Consider the following 20843-nt stretch of genomic DNA (forward strand, 5'->3'; position numbering starts at 1 on the left):
TGTCCATCGGCATGACTGGAGGCTGGCATGAAGTAAACATAACAGAGCCAGACCCGAGACCAACAGAGTAAATCTGGGGCATAAGAGGAGAGAGAGAGAGATGTATTGAGCCTCTGGCCATGGGGGGATGCTTCTCCAGAGTGGCTTACTAGGAGAAAAGCCATCCTAGGAAGAGAGAATGGCATGGGGCAAGGCCCAAAGATGTGAAGGCTTGGAGTGAGCTTGGATCCAGGAGTGGGATGGATGGTTTGTACTGGGGAGTGTTGAGAGAAGGGACTCATGATAAAGGCACACTGAGCCCAGACTCTGAAGGGCCGAGCTAAGCCTCCTTGCCAGTTAGTACGTTCATGAATGAAAACGATCAGCGCAGCTCCAGGTTTGAGAAGCACACTCCGGCAACAGACACACTAGCCCTCTGGACCCCAGTCTCCAAGGGAAGCAGAGATCGCACACCTGAAACTAGCATATTGCAGCTCCTGTGCAGCCTGCCCCATTTCAGGCCAGGATCTAGCTCTGCTCCAGTTTCCCAGGGCCTGCCCAGGCTTAGAGGGAACACCACACCCTGAATCTATCTACAAATGGATCAGTTGGCCATTGCCCATACATCTGCTGCTTGCCTGTTCCCAAGGAGAACCCATTAATGAGAAAGCCAAGTACACTTTTCCTTCAGGAGCAATCTCTCCTTCATCCTCCTTCCTCCACTGCCAGGTGCCAGGACGAGTCATGTTCAACATGTATCTTGAAGCTCCACCAGAGAGCCCTGGGAAAGGGCCAGCTGATAAGATCAAAGTCCCAAAGAGGGTTTGAGGCAGGGCCCCAAGAAAATAAGAGTCCACTGGGTGTCCTTCCTCTGACCATTGACAGAAAGATAACCAGCCTGCAAATACCTGCCCAGCCATAAATAGCACTGGATATGGGGATATGTGGGGAGATAGGAAGGCAGAGAGCCTAAATTCTTGATGATCATTTAGCTCTTATGGCTTTGCCTGGTGTTTTACAGATGCCAACTATCTCCTTAAATGTGACACACAGCCATTCTGTCTCAAAAGAGCATGAGTGAGGCTTCAGGCCCCATGGGAAGGAGCATGAATGAAGCTTCAGGCCCCAATGGGAAAGGCCAGAAATCATTGGTACAAGTGGCTTTGAGAGGCACAGAAGCTTGTCTGGAAAACTAAGAACAAAACAGACCAGACATGTTGCTAATGAGACAGAAAGAGACACAGAGCCTTTGGGCAATTCACTTGGATTTTAGTTCCCAGTGAGTTATTAAAGGCAATGCCAAGTGAAAAGTTGGTATTGGATGGATGGAAAATGAGGTGCAGAGAGGAAAGAAAATCAAGGCCTCCCCAGAAGCAACGGGATCATTCTTTGCACTGAGAAAAACCTGGTGGAAGAAAAGAGGGAGAAGAGTTTGGGGTGAAGGTATGGGCTTAGAAATAAAAAGAAAGGTTTTCGGGGCAGCCCGAGTGGCTCAGCGGTTTAGTGCCACTTTCAGCCCAGGGTCTGATCCTGGAGACCCAGGATTGAGTCCCACGTCAGGCTCCCTGCATGGAGCCTACTTCTCCCTCTGCCTGTGTCTCTGCCTCTCTCTCTCTCCCTCTCTCTCTCTCTGTGTGTGTGTTTCTCATGAATTAATAAATAAAATCTTTTTAAAAAAAGTTTTTTTTTTCTCTCCATCTAAACCAGAGGCCCTCGAGGTGTCTCTTGGATAAACATGTGAATGCAGATTTTATAAGAAGTCAAACAGCATTTGACAGGGCTAGGAGCATGTCCAGGCCACTGAGACCCCATGTATGTGGTCTTAGGAAGAAGAAATGTGAGCCCAGAGACCAGTGGCTTGAGCATCTCAGGCTAAGGTTGCCAAGATGTAAAAGGCACCTCCAGGTCCTGGGCAGGATCTCTGCAGGTTTGAAGGTCAGAATGAAATAAATCTGAAGCCTGTGGGTTGGCTAGAGTCTGCTCAGCCTGGGGAACCTGGGGAGTGGCTTTCAGTTCCCCCCACCCCCGCCAGCAGCACTCAGCTCCACACTGGAGCAGTCCCAGGTGTATCTATGGCACCTCTGGGCCTCAGCTGGGTAGTCAGGTGTGCTTGGCAAGAGATAGATACAGGCGTTGGCTTCCCCCACAAGGGATGCCTGGCTTCCCCATCCCTTGAACCCCACCCACGACATGAGAGGGCCACATTTTATGCAATGTTTGTTGAAAGAAGCAATGGAAGTTCCTCTAATTATCACCACCGTAATTATATGATCACTTCTTCTACCAAATGTGTTCAAAAAAAGACTTGGTGAGTCTCCCCAAGATGCATCATCTGCCTTAGGCACAGACTCTTGGGAGCAGGCTTTTCGGGTCTGGCTGGGCTGAGTAGGCATTACTGAGGTCAAAGGCTTGGGTCTGACCAGTCCCTGCCTGCCTCTCCAGCCATTTTCACCTCTATCCTCCACATCTCCCAACCCCAACACACACACACACACACACACACACACACACACACACACACACACACTATTTACATTCCACAGTGACCCGATTGCAGCTTTCCAATGGGCTCCGTTCTTTTTTGTGTCCAGATCCCTGACCAAGCCCAGGAGGCATTTCCATTTCTTAACTGCTGCTTATAATTTTGAGGCTTGGCTTCTATTTCACCTCCTCTGGGAGGGAGTCTAACTTGACCAAACCTAGGCAAGGTTGGATACTCCTTCCTGAGATCCTCCTCCCCAGACCCCTGAATCTACAATGTATGTAATGTAGATGTAACAGCACAGTGAACAGTCATGTCACTGCTTGTTTACTTGTCATTGTCTCCCTCTGGATCGTGACTGCCTTGTGGGAAGGAACTGTGGCTTGTTGCCATTTATGCCTTCCGTTCCCAGCGCAGAACTTTAGCTCAGAGTAGAAGCTCAAACACTGTGGAATGAACGTTTGAGCAAGCAAGAGGGCAAACCAGATTTCAAACCAGAACAACTGGTTTCACTGATATTCCCATGATTCTCTCCATGATCTTGTTCATGTTCAACATCTGCTCCTCTTCCCTGAAACCCCCTTCCTGACTGAGAAAGTTAATTCTTCAAGGCAGATAAACCTCTGTTAGAGACGTTATGGGATGACAGAAGATCAGAAGTATAGGTTTAGGTACATGGGGAACTTAGGAGGCATCAGTTCATCTACAACCTTTGGCCACAGGTGTTTTAAAAAAACTTAATTTTTTTAGAGCAGTTTTAGGTTTATAGGAAAATTGATGAGAAAGTACCAAGGGTTCCCTCCCCACCCCCAACACACAGTTTCCCTCATTATTTATATCTTGTGTTTGTGTGGCACATTTGTTACAATTGATGAGCCATAAAAACTAAGATCCATAGTTTACAATAGGTTTTACTTTTTTATTTTATTAAGGATTTTATTTTAAAAAGATTTTATTTATTTGAGAGAGTGAGAAAGCACAAGCAGGGGGAGCAGCAGAGGGAAAAGGCGGAACAGGCTCTCCGCCAAGCAGGGAGCCCAGTGTGGGGTTTGATCCCAGGAACCCAGGATCAAGACCTGAGCTGAAGGCAGATGCCTAACCAACTGAGCCACCCAGGTGCCCTGGTTTCACTTTTCAAAAATCTTTTCATAAAAACTAATCTCTACACCCAATGTGGGGCTCAAACTCACAACCCTGAGATCAAGATTTGGATGCTCTTACTGACTGAGCCTCCAGGCGCCCATAGGTTTTACTTTTTGTGTTGTACAATTCTATGGGTTTTGACAAAGGTATAACTTTATGTATCCACAATTACAGTATCATACAGAATAGTTTCCCTGCTCTAAAAATCTCCCATGCTTCACTTACTCATCTCTCTCTCCCTCCAAACTCCTGGTAAATTTACTGTCTCTGTAAATTTACCTTTTCCAAAAAAAAAAAAAAAAAAAAATTTACCTTTTCCAGAATGTCATCTAGTTGGAATCATGCAACCTTTTTTAGATTGGCTTTTTTCACTTAGTAATATGCTTTTAAGGTTTCTCCATGTCTTTTTGCGGCTTCATAGTTATTTTTGTCATTGAATAATATTCCATTGTATGAGTATACCAGTGCTTGTTTATCCACTCACGTATTGAAAGACATCTTGGATGCTTCCAGGTTTTGTCAAGTATGAATAAAGCAGCTATAAATATTTGTGTGCAGGTTTTTGTATGGACATGTTTTCAACCTATTTCAGAATATCATGAGTTTTTTAGAGGTGTGTTGTTTAATTTCCAAATATTTGGGGCTTTCCCAGATATCTTATTGCTATTGATTTCTAGTTTAATTCTGCTGTGGTCAAAGAATATATTCCATAAGGATTTAACCTTCCAAAATCTGTTAAAACTTGTTTATGGCCTAGGATATGGTTTATTTTGATGACTATTCACTGTGCATTGGAAAAGAATTTTTATTCTATTATTTGAAGTGTAATGTTCTGTATATGTCAATTAAGTCAAGGTAGCTGATAATGTTCAGATCTTTTATGTCCTTACTAGTTTTTTAATCAAGTAATTGACTTTTTGTATCAATTATTCAGAGGTATTAAAATCTCTACTTAAGGGGCACCTGGGTAACAGGGTCAGTTAAGTGTCCAACTCTTGGTTTTAGCTCATGTCGTGATCTCAGGTTGTAAGATTGAGCCCAGCATCTGGCTCCAAACTCAGCACTGAGCATGCTTGAGATTCTCTCTTCTTCTCCTTCTGCCCTCCTGCTCATGCTCTCGCTCTCTCTCAAATAAATAAATAAATAAATAAATAAATAAATCTTTAAAAAATAAATAAAATCTCTAATAATAATTGTGAGTTTGTTTACTTCTCCCTTTAATCCTATTTTTGCTTTGCGTATCTGACACTCCATGATTGGGATAATACACACTTAAAGTTGTCATATCTTTCTGATGAAGTGCGTCTTCTATCATTGTGAAATACCTTTTACAGTTTTGGGGTTTTGTTTTGTTTAGATTTTATTTATTTATTCATGAGATACCCAGAGAGAGAGGCAGAGACATAGGCAGAGGAAGAAGCAAACTCCCTGCAGAGAGCCTGATGTGGGACTTGATCCAAGGACCCCAGGATCACTACCCAATCCAAAGGCAGACACTCAGCCACCAAGCCACCCAGGTGCCCCTAAAGTCTTTGCTTTGAAGTATACTTTATCTGATGTTAATATTAATATAGTCATTGAAGCTCTCTTATGATTTGTGTTTTTATTTTGTATCTTTTACCATTCTTTTACGTCCAACCTATGTGTAGCTTTGTATTTAAAGAACGTGTCTTGTACAATACAATGGGAGAAGATATTTGCAAATGTCTAATCAGATAAAGAGCTAGTATCCAAAATCTTTTTTTTTTTTTTTAAGATTTCATTATTTATTTGACAGAGGGAGAGAGCACAAGCAGAGGGAGCAGCAGAGGGAAGAGGAAAAGTAAGCTCCCCACCAAGCAGGGTGCCCAATGCAGGGCTCAATGTGGGGCTCCATTCCAGAACCCAAGACTATGACCTGAGCTGAAGGCAGACATTTCACCAACTGGGCCACCCAGGCACTCTAGTATCCAAAATCTATAAAGACTGTATCAAACTCAACATCCAAAAGAAAATAACCCAATTAAGAAATGGGCAGAAGATATGAACAGACATTTCTCCAAAGAAGACATACAAATGACTAACAGACACATGAAAAAATGTTCCACATCACTCGGCATCAAGGAAATACAAATCAAAACCACAGTGAGATACCACGTCACACCAGTCCAAATGGCTAAAATTAACAAGTCAGGAAACAACAAATGTTGGTGAGAATGAGGAGAAAGGGGAACCCTCATACACTGTTGGTGAGAATGCAAGCTGGTACAGCCACTTTAGAAAACAGTATGTAAGTTCCTCAAAAGTTGAAAATAGAGCTCCTCTCTCCAGGTGTCTTCATGGGAGTGACATCGTCTTTAAACCCTGCATGGCAATCCCGATGCACTGCCGTGATGCCCAGGGAAGACAGGGCGACCTGGAAATCCAACTACTTCCTTAAGATCATCCAACTTTTGGATGATTATCCAAAATGCTTCATTGTGGGAGCAGACAATGTGGGTTCAAAGCAGATGCAGCAGATCCGCATGTCCCTCTGCAGGAATGCTGTTGTGCTGATGGGCAAGAACACCATGATGCGCAAGGCCATCCGAGGGCATCTGGAGAACAACCCAGCCCTGGAGAAACTGTTGCCTCATATCCGGGGGAATGTGGGCTTTGTATTCACCAAGGAGGACCTCAGTGAGATCAGGGACATGCTGCTGGCCAATAAGGTGCCTGCTGCTGCCCGTGCTGGTGCCATAGCTCCATGTGAAGTCACTGTGCCAGCCCTGAACACAGGTCTGGGGCCTGAGAAGACCTTTTTCTTCCAGGCTTTAGGCATTACCACTAAGATCTTTAGGGGCACCATTGAAATCCTGAGCTATGTGCAACTGATTAAGACCAGAGACAAAGCGGGAGCCAGCCAAGCCACACTGCTGAACATACTGAACATCTCCCCCTTCTCCTTTGGGCTGATCATCCAGCAGGTGTTTGATAATGGCAGCATCTACAACACTGAAGTGCTTGACATCACAGAAGAAACTCTGCATTCTCGCTTCCTGGAGGGTGTCCGCAACATTGCCAGCGTATGTCTGCAGATAGGTTACCCGACTGTTGCATCAGTGCCCCATTCTATCATCAATGGATACAAGTGGGTCCTGGCTTTGTCTGTGGAAACTGATTACACCTTCCCACTTGCTGAAAAGGTCAAGGCCTTCTTGGCTGATCCATCTGCATTTGTGGCTGCTGCTCCTGTGGCTGCTGCCACCACTGCTGCACCTGCTGCTGCCGCAGACCCAGCCAAGGTTGAAGCAAAGGAAGAGTTGGAATCGGACAAGGATATGGGATTTGGTCTCTTTAACTAATCACCAAAAAGCAACCAATTCAGCCAAGTTTATTTGTGAAACAAGGAAATAAAGGCTTACTTCTCTTTAAAAAAAAAAAAAAAAAAAAAGGCTTACTTCTCTTAAAAAAAAAAAAAAGTTGAAAATAGAGCTACCCTACAACCCAGCAATTGCACTACTGGGTATTTACCCCAAAGACACAAATGTAGTGGGATCCCTGGGTGGCTTAGCGGTGTAGTGCCTGCCTTTGGCCCAGGGCGTGATCCTGGAGTTCAGGGTCGAGTCCCGCGTCGGGCTCCCTGCATGGAGCCTGCTTCTCCCTCTGCCTGTGTCTGCCTCTCTGTGTCTCTCATGAATAAATAAATAAAATCTTAAAAAAAAAAAAAAAGACACAAATGTAGTGATCCAAAGAGGCACCTTCACCCCAATGTTTATAGAAGCAATGCCCACAGTAGCCACACTATGGAAAGAACCCAGATGTCCATCAATAGATGAATGGATAAAGAAGATGTGGTGTATACACACACACAGTGGAATACTACTCAGCCATCAAAAAAATGAAACCTTGCCATTTACAATGACATGGATGGAACTAAAGGGTATTATGCTAAGCAAAATAAGTCAATCAGAGAAAGACAATTATCATATAAGTTCACTTATATGTGGAATTTTTAAAAAATATTTATTTATTTAGTTAGTTATGATAGACATGGGGGGGGCAGAGACACAGGAGGAGGGAGCAGCAGGCTCCATGCTGGGAGCCCAATGCAGGACTCGATCCCAGGGCTCCAGGACCACGCCCTGGGCCAAAGGCAGTCACCAAACCGCTGAGCCACCCAGAGATCCCTTATATGTGGAATTTAAGGAAAAAAACAGAGAAACATAGGGGAAGGGAGGGAAAAATTAAACAAGACAAAATCAGAGAGGGAGATGAACTATAAGAGACTCTTAATCATAGGAAACAAACTGAGGGTGGCTGGAGAGAAGGGAGGTAGGGGAATAGGGTAACTGGGTGATGGACATCAAGGTGGGCACATGGTATAATGAGTATTGGGTGTTATGTAAGACTGATAAATCACTGAACTCTAATTCTGGATTTAACAATACACTCTATGTTAATTAATTTAATTTAAATTTTAAAAAACCAGAATGTGTATTGTAGATAGCATATTCATGGATCTTGCATCTCTGCTCTGTTTGGCATTTTGTGTTTTTAGTACATTTACATTTGGTGTAATTATTGATGTATTTAGGTTTAATTCTACAATTTTATTATTTGCTTTCTTCTGTTCCATTTGCTGTTGTTTCTGTTTCTCCTTCCCTTCCTTCTTTTGGTTTAACTGATTAATTTTTTGGGATCCCTGGGTGGCGCAGAAGTTTGGCGCCTGCCTTTGGCCCAGGGCACGATCCTGGAGACCCGGGATCGAATCCCACATCGGGCTCCCGGTGCATGGAGCCTGCTTCTCCCTCTGCCTATGTCTCTGCCTCTCTCTCTTTCTCTCTCTGTGACTATCATAAATAAATAAAAAAATTTTTTTAAAAATTGATTAATTTTTTGTATTCATTTAAAATCCTCTATTGGCCTTTTTAGCAATACCTTCTGTGAATTGTATTTGTGGTGGTTGCTGTGGTGATTACAACATAAATCTTTAACTTATCACAATCTATTTAAAATTAATATTAGTACTTCACATAAAATATAGAAAATTCACAATAATATACCTATACTTTTCCGTACTCTCAGCCTGTGTGCTGGTGTTGTTACATAAATTATATCTATATTATAAACTCCACAATAACAGCATAATTTTAGCTTTCAAACAGTGATGTCTCTTAAAGAAATCTAAAGAAGAAATGAAAAAAAAGTTTTTTATATTTCCATTTCAAGTGCTTTTCATTTCTTCCTATAGAGCTGAGTGTTTATCTAGTGTCATCTCCCTTCAGCCAGATAAACTTCCTTTCACATCTCTTATTATATAGATTTGCTGGTGACAAGTACAGTTTTTATCTGAAAATGTGTAATTTTGCCTTCATGTTTGAGGCATTTCTTCATTGGATATAGAAATCTGGTTCGATGGGGTGCCTGGGTGGCTCACTCAGTTATGCAGTTGATTCTTGATTTCAGCTCAGATTATGATCTCAGGGTCCTGGGATCAAGTCCTGACTGGAGCTCCACACTCACAGTGGGGGGAAGGGGATAGTCTGCTTGAGGATTCTCTCTCCTTCACCCTCTGCCCCTCTCCCTGCTGATGTGTGCACTCTTTCTTTCTCTAAAATAAATATTTTAAAAAAATGAACACACACAAAAAAATAAATTAATTAAATAAAATAAATTAAAAAATGAACACAATCTCCTGGTGATTGGTGTACACATTAAAATTCAAGAGGCACAGGGACGCCTGGGTGACTCAGTGGTTTGAGCATCTGCCTTTGGCCCAGGGCATGATCCTGGAGTCTCAGGATCGAGTCCCACATTGGGCTCCCTGCATGGAGCCTGCTTCTCCCTCTGCCTATGTCTCTGTCTCTTTTTGTGTCTCTCATGAATAAATGAATAAAATCTTTTTTAAAAAATAATAAAATAAAATTCAAGAGGCACAATCCTAGTGTCTATTCTGTTGGTCATTGGGGATTCAGTGCTGAAGAAAACAGATATTTTACAGCAGATGAGATATAATAAAGAATGTGCAGCATCAGGGCACCTGGGTGGCTCAGTCCATTGAGTCTGCTTCTTGATTTCAGCTCAGGTCATGATCTCAGGATCATGAGATAAAGACCTGTATGGGCTCCATGCTTAGTGCAGAGTCTGCTTGATATTCTCTCTCTCTCTCTCTCTCTCTCTCTCTCTCTCCTCTCTCTCTCTCTCCTCCCCTCCCTCTGCCCCTCTTCCTACTGTGCATTCTTTCTCTGAAATAAATAAATAAAATCTTTTTTAAAAAAGATGCTGGGGGCAGCCCCGGTGGCTCAGTGGTGTAGCACCACCTTCAGCCGAGGGCCTGGTCCTGGAGACCCAGGATCGAGTCCCACATCAGGCTCCCTGCATGGAGCCTGCTTCTCCCTCTGCCTGTGTCTCTGCCTCTCTCTCTCTCTGTATCTATCATGAATAAATAAAATAAATTAAAAATAAAATAAAATAAAATAAAAAAAGAATGCTGGTTCAAAAGGGGGTTTGCTTTGTTTTGTTTTGTTTTTCAGCACTTCAAAGATGTTGACCTATTAGGTTTCAGCTTCCATTATTTCTAGTGAGAAGTCAGCTGTCATTTGTATTACAGATCCCCTGTTTATGACCTGTCACTTTTCTCTGGCTATCTTCAAGATTTTTCTCATTCTTAGTCACTTGGGTAGCTGAATAGAAGTTCAGGTCATGATCCCTATGTTCTGGGATTGAGTCCTGCATTGAACCTGCTTCCTTTCCCACTCCCCCTGCTTGTGATCTCTTTCTTTCTGTCAAATAAATAAATAAAATATTTTTAAAAATAAAAATGAGTGGGGGATCCCTGGATGGCTCAGCGATTTAGTGCCTGCCTTCAGCCCAGGGAATGATCCTGAAGTCCCGGGATCCAGTCCTGCATTGGGCTCCCTGCATGGAGCCTGCTTCTCCCTCTGCCTGTGTCTTGGCCTCTGTGTGTGTGTGTGTGTGTCTCCTATGAATAAATAAATAAAATCTTAAAAAATGAAAAACATTAAAGAATCTGAAACATTATTTTAAAAAATAAACAAATAAAAGTAAAAAGTAAAATTTTTAAAAAAGATTTTTCTCATTCTGTTTGGATTTTGGTGATTTGACTATGCTGTGCTGGACATGGTTTTCTTTGTATTTATCTTGCTTGGGCTTCACTAAGCTTTTTAAATCTGTGAATTTATTTTTGATTAAATTTTGAGAAATCATCAGCAAATATTTCTTCAAATATTCTTATGACCCATTCTCCTTTCTTTTTTTTAAGATTTTATTTATTTATTCATGAGAGACCGAGAGAGAGAGAGAGAGAGAGAGAGAGAGAGAGGCAGAGGCAGAGACATTCTCTTCTCCTTCTTTTTTCCAAAAATTGAATTATATATGATTAGTAGATCTTTTCATGTTGTCTCACAGGTTCATGAAACCATTTAACTTTTTCCACTTTTCTTTTTCTCTCTGGTCTTCAGAATGGGTAATTTCTTTTTTTTAAAATATTTTATTTATTTATTCATGAGAGACAGAGAGAGAGAGAGAGAGAGAGAGAGGCAGAGACACAGGCAGATGGATAAGCAGGCTCCATGCAGGGAGCCCAACATGGGACCCAGTCCGGAGACTCCAGGATCATGCCCTGGGCAGAAGGCAGGCACTAAACCACTGAGCCACGCAGGGATCCCCAAGAATGGGTAATTTCTATTGATCTTCAAATTCACTCTTTTGTCATTTTCAAACTATTGAACATGTCAAAGTAATTTCTTATTTCAGTTATCACACATTTTAGTTCTCAGATTTCCATTTGGTCCTTTTTTATAGTTTCAATTTCTCTGGTGAGGTTCTTCATCTATTTCTTCACTATAATTTCTTTTAAGGCTTTGAAAATATTTATCAGTAAGGACTTGTTTTCAAGTCCTTGATGTTAAATCCAACATCTGGATTGTCACTTTTATCTTTGAGAATGAGTTCTGAGTGTAAGTCAGTTTTCTGTTTCTTCATATGTCTACCACAATTTACTTGCGTTTTGTGTGCTGGACATTGTCAGTGATCCAGTGTAAAGACCCTGGATTCTGTTATTTCCTCTCGAGAGTGTTTAACTTTGTTTTAGCTGGCAACTAACTTGGCTGGACTTAAAACTCCAAATTTTGCACCCATCTAGACGGTGGCCCCTGACATTTCCACACCATTCTTTCAGCTTACAGCTACGATTTCACTGAGATCTCTGGAGCCTCCTGTGCATGTGTGTATTCCAGTGGACAGCCAAGGATTTAGATGGAGTTTAAATACAGAATTTGGAACTCATCTCCTCTAGAGCTCATTTCTCTCTGGGATTCTCCCCCCACACACACACCTTAATTTTCCAGCAATTTTCATGGACTTCTTTACTCTTGACACCTGAAACCAGTAAGACCACAGCTCTCTACACATCCCTACCTCCCACACAGATTAGAGAGTGCCTCAGGCAAGAGGCCTTGAGAGTACAAATTTCAGCCTGTATCTCCTATCTTTCAAGAGTTGACTCCTTTCACATTTCTGCCCACTGTTGGATGCTCTACAGTGCCTTCAAATAACTGGAGGGTTTTGGTATGTATTTTGTTCAGATTTTATCATTGTTATCTGAGAGAGGGTTATTCTGACCAAGCCAATCTGCTATTACCACCCCCCACCCTTTATTCCTCAAAGCACCACCTCAGGTCAGCATAATCAGCTCTATTTTTAAGCTAAGGAAACCCAGGCTTTGAAAAGTGAAGCATTTTGCCCAAGGTCACATAGCTAGTTCATGACACAGCCAGGATTTGAGTCAAACCAGATGACACAACCCTATCCTTGGTCCAATGCACAACCCTTCCTATACATCTCTAAGGTGGTTTGGATCCTAGCCTAGAGCTCCCTGGAAAATATTCAAGGATGAGAAGAGGTGATATCTCTGAAAACTGCTATTCAGGCTAGGGTGGTAGTATTCAACCCACAATGTCAGAATCGTTTGAAAAACTATGAAAAATAGAGATGCTAGGCCCCATCTACTGGAGAGGTATCTCTAGCAGTGGAGACTTGAAGTCTACATTTTATACTGTTTCTTTATTCTAACGCCCAGTCGGGGTTAAAAACCCATCTGGTAAAGGTAAAGTACCTGCCACTAGTATTCTTCTGTCTGTTGTAGCTCAGGATTCTTAATTTTTCCATCATGCTTCATCCAAATAATAACACTGGTGGAGAGGCTAATGCTGCAGGCTCTGGAGTCACTCCACTTAGATTCACATCCTGGCTCTGTCACTTGTCAGCTGCATGGCCTTGGGCAGGCAGCCCCACCTCGCTAAGCCTCCTCTTTCTTTTATCTTAAATGCAGATCACAATGGCACCAACTTCACAAGGCTATTGTAAGGATTACAGGAAATAATTCAGCTGAAACATTTCGCAAAGTACCTGACACCCAATGAGCACTCAACCGATAGTAGCTATTATTATGAACACATCTCCTGTAGCCTTTTTGTTTGCATAAACTCTGTTCTATCTCTTACCTAAACCTAGCTTCTGGAGTTAAACTATACCTATGTCTTCTAAGGTATTTTAAAATCCCTCTGTCCCAAAAGTTAACACTACCTCTGTCCTCACAACTGATCCATCTCCACCTGAGCCCCTCTGCCCTAGAGCAGGAAGTGTTTTAAATAAAATGCCCTCAGCATCAGGCTGTGCCCCTTCTTGCCTGTGAGTTGGATCTTGTAGGCCACAACTTCAGTGAAGCTGAATGACAACTTTGAATACCAGAATAGGGTGGTAAAATCACAAAACCTCAATTTAATTGCTTCAATTGCTGAAATGAACCACCTCTGCTCCTGAGAGTCACACTTGAGTCAGAGCACCCTAAGGAAAATCCAGGCCTGACCAAGAATATCTGAAGAAGGCAATCTTCTAACACCCTATTTCTAGACACTGGCTGAGCAGCTGGGGATTATGAGAGGACTCGCCCACTGCCCTTGAAGCTTGCCCCATCTGGCAGACTCCTCCCCAGAGAAAACTTTCCCATGTGGCATATGCCACACCCTACCTAAGGTGACTAGTGCCAGGCACACTCCTAACTACCAGGACATTCACTCAACCTCCATCATGTGTCAGGTTTGTAGATTTCAGTGAGCACTGAGGACAGGCGTGGGGGGTTGGGGTGGGGGGAGTGTTCCCAGGGCTCCTTCCTGGGAAGCAAGGGCAGAGGACCACTCCCCTTTACTGGGGATCCTCTATGTGCCAGATGCTGCACATTCTTTTTTTTTTTTTTAAATATTTATTTGAGAGAGAGCACATGTGCTGGGGGGTAGGGCAGAGGGAGAGAGAGAATCTCAAGCAGATTCTGTGCTTCTGAGCATGGAGCCTGACACAGAGCCCAATCCCACAACCCTGAGATCATGATCTGAGCTGAAATCAAGAGTCAGATGCTCAACTGACAGCCACCCAGTTGCCCTAATACTGCCCCTTCTTTACTGTACCTTTGTCTACTGTAAGGTGTCTCTTTTCCCCAGCACTGAATCTCCAATGCCCAGCAGAACAGACACCAGGTAAATATTTAATCACGATAATAATAAAATAGAAACCATTTATGAAGTGGTTATTATATGCCAGGTACTGCTCAAAGTGCTTTATATCTCTTAACTCTTGCAGTATTTGCTAGATAAAAAATAACGACAACCCTATGAGGCTAGACTCTTTGTCCCAATTTTACATAAGAGGAAGCCAAAATGCAGAGAAGGTAAAGGGGTGGTGGAAGGGCAGACAGGTAATAAATGGACAGTGAGGCCAGGCTTTGAATCCAGGAAAAATGTGGCATCCTAAGAAGTCACACGGGGGGAGAGTCTGGGTTGAGTGAGTGAGATTGGATTTTGAAGGAGGTACTTCTGAGAGAGGAAGAGCACAGACTAGCAACAGTAGGGGCCATTGCCCACTGGCTGCCTCTTAGAGCAAGTGTTTCAGATGCAGCAACACAACCCTAGGCCAATCCCCTGAGAAATGCTGACATCATGACCTCGAGGTGTACCACACCCTTTGTTCACAGAAAGAGGTAGAAATGAACCTTAAATTTCATCATGGCCACTGTGGACAGTGCAAGGTGCAGCAAGGTAGGGTTGCTTCCCCAGTGATCATAAGCCCCTATTTCTATGAGTGTCTCTAATCAGATCCTCTCCCAGAGTCCTACAGCCAGGGCAGTTGAGGGGGGAATGTATAGCAGGCGGCTGTCCAGCGCCACCTGAAATGAGTCAGAGTGACACCCCCTCCCTGGACTCTGGGCGAATCTGGACAGGTAGGAGCACGTTGCAAAACCCTGCTGGTGGTTCAGAGGATACCCACCCTCTTGGCCTCATTCTTAGGTGAGATCTCTAGGGTTGGATTACTGAGGGGGCTACAGGGTTGGCCTGCCCTCCTGGGCAAGCATTCAGTGGGCCTGACTTCTTAGGTGAGACAGGGGCCCCACCAGGGCAAGGCAAAAGCCCCCGGCTCATCCCATGGTGACATAGATGACCAAGTCTGCTCTACTCACTCAGCCCCATCCACCTCAGCTACTCCAGTACATCACATTATCTTCTTCACAGCACATATCACCATAGAATTTTCTTTGACCCATACGATGTACTTGCTTGTTATCTCCCTACTGCTTTGAAGCTCCTACTTGCTGCTGTTCCCCGTATTCCTGGAATGGAGCTGGGCACAGAGCAGGCGCCAAATAGCCATGGATGAACCATGAGTATAATGGGCCTTGGTTACACCCAGGCCCCCACCTACAGCCTTGGTACTTAAGCCAAACCCCCACATCTCCAAAGCTGGGCCGACAGGAAGTCCCGCCTTGAACATGGGTCCCCTTCACCAAGTAGTTCAGTGACATGCTGGGTTCTACTAGGGGCTCTGGCTCTGGCTAAGGTCCAGAACAGGAGGAGCTGCTTTAGAGCTGCTTGAGGCCTCTCTGCCGGTTGTCTGTGGGGCTCAGGCCCTACCCTACTGCTGACCTCCCTTCAGGACCTGCCTGCCTGGGAGAGTCCATGCTCACCCCTCTCTCTGGCCAGTCCTCTGCAGTGTCTCCTAGTGAGCTCCTTCGGAGAGGGGGATCCCTTGGCAGAACTGTTTGGGCCCTTCTTGCCTTCATCCCACGGCCTTCTCTCATCACAGAGCAAACAAGAGCTATGTGGGGATGAAGGAGGGCAGAGCCTCAAGTGGTTCTTTGAACACCTGTTCCTGCCAATCTCTCAGCCTAGCCCTCGGTCAGGCCCTCTCTTCCTGGTGTCTCCCTCCTGTGATTTTCTCTCTCAGGTGCCTTTCCTCCCTCCACATAGTTATGTCCGGCCCCTGCCAAAGCTGTTGGGCTGGTCTGATCCTATCTGAATCCCAGGTTCAGATACCTGGACAGGTTGTCAGTTCTATTGCATGAAGCCCACGGGTCCCATGCAGATTGGGGTGAGGTGGGGGGTGTTACTAGCCATATTCCAGGAGGTGTCATGCCCACCCCCTCGCACCTAATGTTTCACAGCTATTTAGAAACCAGTCTATTTCTAACCCACAGGGCCCCTCTGTAGGGTACCGTGGCCTGATTGCTCTGCCCTGGCTCAGCCAAAACCTCCCTACCCAGGAACCCAGCAATCAAGAAGCTGGGGGAAGAGAATGTACATTTTCTAAGCACCCACTATGAGTCAAGCATCCCACTGGGCCCTTCCAAATGTAAGATTTCAGAATGCCAAATAGCATGGCTATAATGCTCTTTACTACACTTTTAGTGAACATCTACTCTGTGTCATGCTTTACCAACCTCATCTTTTTTACATTGTGGCACACAATTCCCATTTCAGAGTTGAGGAGACTGAAGGTCCAAGAGGTGAGGGGACCTTTCTAGGGTTACAAAGCTAGTAAATGATTCCAGAGTCAGTGCTCATCTCATCCTGCCACATCCTATCCCCAATTGTGGCTTTAAGAGGCATGCTTAAGGAAAACCAAGCACAAATCACAACATTCTACTTACCTAAACAAGGGGTGCAAATTCAAATGCCTCTGGGACCCAAACAGATCATTTAAATGAATGAAGCAGTCCAGGCATAAGACAATAGGGATTAGTAGAGACTGTAGATAACACTCCCTCCAAAGGCAGTAGGTGCAACTCATCTCCAACAAAATGTTACCGCATGCAACTGTGGGTCAGTGTGGCCAGATCTTCTGATTTTTCAAGAAAATCTGGAAATCTGAAACTTTTCTGTTAAATTTACAAACAAAACATTTCCACTTGAGGGCTGTATCAGGATAACAATTTGGTCCTCTGAATCAGAAGATGCTCCACAGTCTTTGAAAGGATCCTATATCTACAAACCAGCTGTTTGGAGTTTTGCACTGTTTGGGCTCTCCAGATACCCCCCTATCTGAGGAGGGAGGGTTGGAGATGGGAAGACATAAGACATACACATCCAAAAGGTATGCCACACTCAAAGAAGACACATAGTTTAAAAAAAAAAAAAAAAAAAAAAAGACCCATGTTATGACACAGGACCACTTGAAGCTCATCAGTTGCCAACAACAGAACCCAATTCTAGGTAACTTAGGCAGAGAGGAATTTGTTAAAAGGATACCTGGAAGCTTAGAGTATTGGTGAGAGAAACAGAAAACAGAAACCCAGGGGAGACAGATGGCTGGAACCATACCAAATAGCCCCCGACCACCACTGACAGCTGGAGGCCAGATCATCTCTCCTTGTAGGTAGCCCTCAGCCTATACTTCTAGAAGTTCCAGCCAAACAATCCAGCTTGGTGAGAATGAGTATTTGATACTTTCGCCCCAAACAAAATCTGATATTTGATCCAGAAGGTGGACCCCTCCCAACACAGGTATGAGGTTCAGTGCTGGGAAGTCCCCCGCCCCCGGGAAGTCCCCCGCCACACAGTCTGATTCCTAGTCTGAGCTGGAAGAGATTTTTTTTTTTAAGATTTTATTTATTTATTCATGAACAACACAGAGAAAGAGAGAGGCAGAGACACAGGCAGAGGGAGAAGCAGGCTCCATGCAGGGAGCCCGACCTGGGACTCGATCCCATGTCTCCAGGATCACACCCTGGGCTGCAGGTGGCGCTAAACCGCTGCACCACCGGGGTTGCCCGGGAAGAGATCTTGAATAGCCTGTTGTCTTTCACTTTCAGAATGGAGAAACTGAGGCACCGAGCAGGCCAATGAGTTGTTCAAAGCCACACATAGAGCTTGTGATCAAGCCATATGTGGACCTCCTGACTCAGGTTTTCTAACTGAGCTGCAAAGGGCTTCAGAGGTCATCAGAAAGGAGAGAAATGTGAAGGTGGAAGGCAAGAAGGCATCTTGGTGGAAATGAGAGAGGAAGGTGGAGGAGCATCTTGAGATGACAGCAAAAGCTAGGTTAGGCTGTAAGGGAGAAATAAAACTAATAATAGTAACAAGAGCCATAGCTTTGTAGTTGGAAATGCAGAGCCTCAGGCCTGGTCTGCATTTTCACCAGATCCCCCAGTGATCCCACTGCACATTCACATTTGAGAAGCAATAGCTCTATTCAATGAAGGGAAAGCCATGCCTACGAAATGCAACAAAACAAAAAACACAGCTTCAGGAGTGATCATATTCTAGCTCATAAATTAGGGAGCAGGTTCACAGATAATATTTATTTTGTGATCAGGTTTTATAACCTATTTCAGGGTTTTGTTCAAAAGTTACCTCCTCAATGAAGCTTTTATAGCTGTACTATTCAAAATTATATCTACCCTGTGCTCCTTTGCCTCTTTGCTGCTTTATATTTTTTCCAGAATGCTTATTACCATCTCAAAGATGAAAAGTGTCAGTTCTTCATTTTTTAAAAAAGATTTATTTATTTGAGAGAAATCAAGAGAGAGATCACAGAGGAAGAGGAAGGAACAGCTTCCCCGCTGAGCAGAGAGCCCAATGTGGGACTTGATCCCAGGACCCAGAGATCGTGACCTGAGCCAAAGGCAGACACTCAACTGACTGAGCCATCCAGGTGCTTTGAAAAGTGTCAGTTTTTTAAATTTATATCTTGTCTCTATGTATATATGTAAAGTACAAAAGCAGCATGTGAGTCTGTTTTAGTACCCACTATATCCCCAACATTCACAACAGGGCCTGGTGCCCAGTATCCGCAATACATGCTTTTGGAAGGAATATGTTCTATGGTATATATCAAATATTTTATCACCAAATAAATGGCTTTGAAAATTTTAAAACCATATTTAACAATTGTTGGGCATCACTCTGTGTCAAGTCCTGGGTTGAACACTCCATGTGCCATAAGATCTCACTGAGTCGTCATCATACAGATGAAGACATTGGCACTCAGGGAGCGTGCCATTTGCCCAAGGGCAGAGCTAGGACATGGCAGAAGCAGAATTTGAACTTAACAGAGACAAGAGGCTAGAATGACTTGGGAGATAAACAGGGGACAAGGTCGGGCTCAGGAAGCAGTGGTACTGGGGCAACTGGGTGGCTCTGGTTGAGGGTCTGCCTTTGCCTTTGGCTCAGGGTGGGATCCTGAAGCTTCATTGAGGAGGTAACTTTTGAACAAAACCCTGAAATAGGTTATAAAACCTGATCACAAAATAAATATTATCTGTGAACCTGCTCATTGAGGAGGTAAAAGCTTCATTGAGGAGGTAACTTTTGAACAAAACCCTGAAATAGGTTATAAAACCTGATCACAAAATAAATATTATCTGTGAACCTGCTCCCTAATTTATGAGCTAGAATATGATCACTCCTGAAGCTGTGTTTTTTTTTGTTTTGTTGCATTTCATAGGCATGGCTTTCCCTTCATTGAATAGAGCTATTGCTTCTCAAATGTGAATGTGCGGTGGGATCACTGGGGGATCTGGTGAAAATGCAGACCAGGCCTGAGGCTCTGCATTTCCAACTACAAAGCTATGGCTCTGTATCCGCCTCCTTGCAGGGAGCCTGCTTCTCCCTCTGCCTGTGTCTCTGCCTCTCTCTGGGTTTCTCATGAGCAAATAAACAAAATCTTAAAAAAAAAAAAAAAAAAAAGGCAGTGGTAGGGAGCTGAAGTCCCAGAGGGCCAACACTCCTCTAAGACCCAAAGGCAACGCTGTGTTGTTGTTTAAGAGTTAGGGTTGGCTGGGCGGGGTCGGATTTTACCCGGGGACTCTGAAGCCACGCGGAGAGGGCGACATGAGGGCTCTGGCAGTTAGTCAGTGGAGCGCAGAGCTTGTAATGATGCACTCAGATTACAGTGTGGTGCCAAGAAACGCTGGGAAGGCAATTCCGAGCCTTCTAGACTCACCTCACCCATCCAGAGGCCCCGGGGGGGGGGGGGGCGGGCTGGCGGGCGGGGGCAAGCTAATTGCAAGACAGGCAACCAAGAAGCCATTGAGTGGTGGGTTCAAAATCTAAGACTTTCTGGGGACTCCTAAGTGGCTCAGTGGTTGAGCATCTGCTTTCAGCTTAGGTCATGAACCCCCGGGGTCCTGGGATCGAGTCTCGCATTGGGCTCCACACGGGGAGCCTGCTTCTCCCTCTGCCTGTCTCTACCTCTCTCTCTATGTCTCTCATGAATAAATAATAAATAAAATCTTTAAAAAAAATATCTGAGACTTTCTGAATCCCTGCACTGCATGGTCTCCATTGTCGGAGTAGCTCTGACTAGAGAGCCAGCCACTCCCTGCCAAGGGCTCGCCGGTTGCTGCTGCTCCCACCTTCCTCCCAGTATTACATTTGAGGGAAGCAGGGACTCTTGTAAAGCCACTCTCTGCCCCACTCTTGTCCCCTGTAGTAACCCATCTTTAAAATACACCCCAGATTCAGCATTTGCCTCCACTGGGTCCAAGTCATCCTTCTCCCCCTGTCTCTCCCCTCCCTTCCTCTTCCTGGCTGAGATATAGTTCACATATGTATTAGCCAAGGCTCTCTAGAGAAACAAAACCAATAGGGGATAGGAATAAAGACAGAGATAAGGACAGGTGTCAGTATAGACACATATAAGAGATTTATGGGGCACCTGGCTGCCTCAGTCTGAAGAGCATGCAGCTCTTGATCTCAGATCCGCGAGTTCAAGCCCCATGTTGGGTATTTATTGCTTCAATAAATAGACTTTTAAAAAAAGAGATTTATAATAATTGACTCACATGGTTATGGAAGCTGAGAAGTAGCAGAATCTGCCATCTGCAGGAAAGTCTGTGGTATAATTCAACTGGAGTCTGAAGGCCCGAGAACCAGGGGGTGGTGATGGTATAGCTCTGATCTGAATCCAAAAGGCCCAGAACCAGGAGGAC

At 44.2% G+C, this 20843-nt stretch overlaps 1 pseudogene; it reads left to right on the plus strand.

Annotated features, from left to right (window-relative positions):
- The first annotated feature begins 5894 nt into the window (after positions 1 to 5894).
- On the plus strand, positions 5895 to 7339 carry LOC140619444 (large ribosomal subunit protein uL10 pseudogene; annotated as a pseudogene).
- Positions 7340 to 20843: the final 13504 nt, after the last annotated feature.

Source organism: Canis lupus, chromosome 27 (assembly GCF_048164855.1).
Source record: "Canis lupus baileyi chromosome 27, mCanLup2.hap1, whole genome shotgun sequence".
NCBI lineage: Eukaryota > Metazoa > Chordata > Mammalia > Carnivora > Canidae > Canis > Canis lupus.